Source organism: Somniosus microcephalus, chromosome 4, assembly GCF_052327205.1.
Source record: "Somniosus microcephalus isolate GS21.2 chromosome 4, FLI_Smic_1.0, whole genome shotgun sequence".
NCBI lineage: Eukaryota > Metazoa > Chordata > Chondrichthyes > Squaliformes > Somniosidae > Somniosus > Somniosus microcephalus.
The window spans coordinates 99,508,827-99,512,190 of record NC_140990.1 but is presented as its reverse complement, the minus strand read 5'-3'; the positions used below and the strand labels follow the sequence as shown (position 1 = coordinate 99,512,190).

The 3,364-nt window shown below is 40.0% G+C and overlaps 1 protein-coding gene across 1 annotated transcript in view; it reads left to right on the top strand.

Annotated features, from left to right (window-relative positions):
* LOC147119579 (uncharacterized) overlaps nucleotides 1–3,364 on the top strand; it is a 64,940-nt gene that overhangs the window by 44,374 nt on the left and 17,202 nt on the right. The window lies entirely within an intron of this gene.

The window sequence follows — 3,364 nt, the reverse complement described above, 5'->3', positions numbered from 1 at the left end:
GGGCTGGAGATTGATATTCTGTATAAATATTGAATACATCAGCTTTGTTTCAAACTCACAGTGTGTGGAATATTTGATGTCTCCATGATAAGAGGAGACTAATTAATGTTCTGTTGCTGACTGTTATATTTTTGGGCCTTTTCTTACTCTAACTTATATCACTTTTCACCTAGTTCGCTTTCTACGACATCAAATCTAAAGCTTGTTCCGTTTGAGTACTTGGCTTGTGGGTGTCACAGACTGGAGTGTCTCTTCCCTCTCATCTAGGACAGTGGTTTAAACTAGGAGCGGGAAACTGTAACATACTGTATTAAATATATACATTAACTAGTTAAACGAATTAATATAACTATAAATAATCATTGATTAAAGACTTTAATTAAATAAATAAAATAAGGCTAGACTAAGATATGGCAGGGCAGGTTGTGTGTCTGGGCTGCAGTATGTGGGAGTTTATGAACAGCGAGACTGTCCCAAGCGAACACATATGCAATAGATGTCTCCATCTTGAATCTCTCTGGCTCAGAGTCATTGAGCTGGAGCGCGTGTTGGAGACACTCCGACACATAAGGGAGGGGGAGGAATTTCTGGACAGTTTTATCCAGAATACATTCTCACCCCAGAGGAAAGCACAAGTTCAGGAAAGGGAGAGTGTGACTGTTAGGGAGCCGGGTAGCAGGGATTTAGGAGAGGTCCCGCTGGAACTGGTCCTGTCCAACAGGTACAATGTACTCGCTGCCTGTGAGGACAAGGAGAAAGACTACAGGGAGGCCAGCCACAATGCAGACCAAGGCACCATGGCTAAGTAGGCTGCCCAAGGACGGGGGGAAGAGCAGAATAGAAATGTGGTAGTGATAGGGGACGCTATAATTAGGGGGATAGATAGCGTCCTCTGCAGCCAAGAACGAGAATCCCAAAGGATGTGTTGCCTACCTGGTGCCAGGGTAAGGGATATCTCACGGCGGCTGAAGAGGAACTTGGAAAGGGAGTGTGGAAATCCAGTTGTAGTTGTCCATGTTGGAACAAACAACATAGGTAGGAACAGGGAGGAGGTTCTGCAGAAATCATATCAGGAGTTAGGATCTAAATTAAAAAGCAGGACCTCGAGGATAATAATCTCTGAATAATTACCTGAGCCACGTGCAAATTGGCATAGAAGTAGAAAGGTCAGGAGGATGAACATGTGGCTAAAGGGCTAGTGTGGAAAAGAGGGGTTCCTTTTCATGGGACACTGACACCAGTTCTGGGACAGGAAGGAGCTGTGCCGATTGGACGGGCTCCACCTGAACCAGGATGGGACCTGTGTCCTAGCAGAAAGGGTAAATAGGGAAGTGGCAAAGACTTTAAACTAGTAAGGTTGGGGGAGGAATCTACAAGAAACGTAACCAGCCTAAATATAAACAGAACAGGAAAAAAGAGCACGGGAAAGAATAAAGTAAGGGAGGACATTCATGGCAAGGGAATAAATAGAGTTATAGATCAGAAGTCTAAAAAGATGGTTAAACATAAAGTGAGAGGCAATCCTATTAAAAATGAGTTAAACTGTCTGTACAGCAATGCACACAGTGTCCGTAATAAAACAGGGAGCTGGAGGCAATCATATGTTGTGAGGAACCAGACATAGTAGGGATTACTGAGGCTACAGAAAAATCAGGACTGGGAATTAAACATTGCAGGGTATAACATATTTAGAAGAGTTGGGAGGGAAAAAGTGGAGGTGGAGTAGCTGTACTTATTAGGATAACATAATGGCAGTAGAAAAAAGTGACACAGATATCAGTGAGACAAAAATAGAATCCATATGGAGAGAGATAAAAGATAATAAAGGATCAATCACACTAATAGGCATAGTCTACAGACCACCTAATAGTGGAAGGAAGGTGGAGGAAGAAATATGCAGGCAAATTAGGGAAATGAGTAAAAAACATAGAATAATAATCATGGGGGTTTTCAACTACCTCGGTATTAATTGGACAGAAGAGGTAGGTAAAGGGGATAAGGTAATGGAGTTCCTACAATGTGTATTGGACTCCTTTCCAACCCAATATGTAAAATGCCCAACAAGGGAGGAATCGATATTGGATCTAGTAATGGGGAATGAACCAGAGCAGATAAGAGAAGTAAAGGTAGGGGAACATATAGGCAATAACGACCATAATATAATACACTTTAAGATGATAATTGAGAAGGACATAAGTATGATGAAAACCAGGTTAATAGATTGGAGAAAAACTGATTTTGAGGGGCTGAGAATAGAACTTGGGAAACAAAAATGGGCAATAATATTGGCAAACAACGATGTAGAACAGCAATGGGAAACATTTAAAACGGTGTTCAACAGAGAGCAGGAAAAATATATTCTGCTAAAAGAAAAGAACAAACTAAACAATACTGAGACTCCATGGATGAATAAAGCCATAAGGGAACAATTGAGGATAAGGAAAGAGGCATACATTAAGTACACAGACAGCATGGGAGTGCATGATAAGAGAGAATACGAAAAGATTAGGAGAGAAGTAAAAAAAAAACAATTAGGGAGGCAAAGAGGAACTAAGAAATTAAATTATCAAGGAACATAAAATAAAATAGTAAAATATTTTATAGGCACATCAATAAAAAAGGAAGGTTGGGATGGGAAGAGGGCCATCAAGGGATAGTCAGGATAATACCACAGGTAACAATAGAAAGATGGCAGAAATATTAAATAATTATTTTGCTTCAGTATTTACCAGGGAGAACAGGTGGACATGACATTGGATGATGAGATTAGCAATGTGCATTTAAAATAAAAAAAGGGGATATATTAAATAAATTGATCAAACTCAAAGAGGATAAAGCTCCTGGTCTGAAGGGATTCCATCCATGCATTGTAAAATAATCCAGGGAAGGGATAGCAAAAGCATTACTATGCATATTTAATAATTCGTTAGAAGAAGGTAGAGTGCCAGAGGACTGGCGGATAGCTAACGTAATACCGATATTTAAGAAGGGGGATAGAACATGTTCAGGGAATTATAGACATGTCAGTTTAACATTGGTGGTAGGGAAAATAATGGAATCCCTACTAAAGGAGAAAATAGAAGAATATCTAGAAACCAAAAACAGTAATGAATAGTCATGGATTTCAAAAGGGAACGTCTTGCTTGACCAACCTCATTGAATTTTTTGAAGAGGTAACAGAGAGAGTAGACAATGGTAATGCAGTAGATGTAATCTATCTAGATTTACAAAAGGCCTTCGATAAGCTACCCCATAATAGATTGACAAACAAGGTCAGAGAATGCGGAGTCAGTGGACAAGTAGCAGAATGGATAGCTAGCTAGCTTCAAGACAGAAAGCAGAGAGTAGGGGTAAAGGGTAGCTA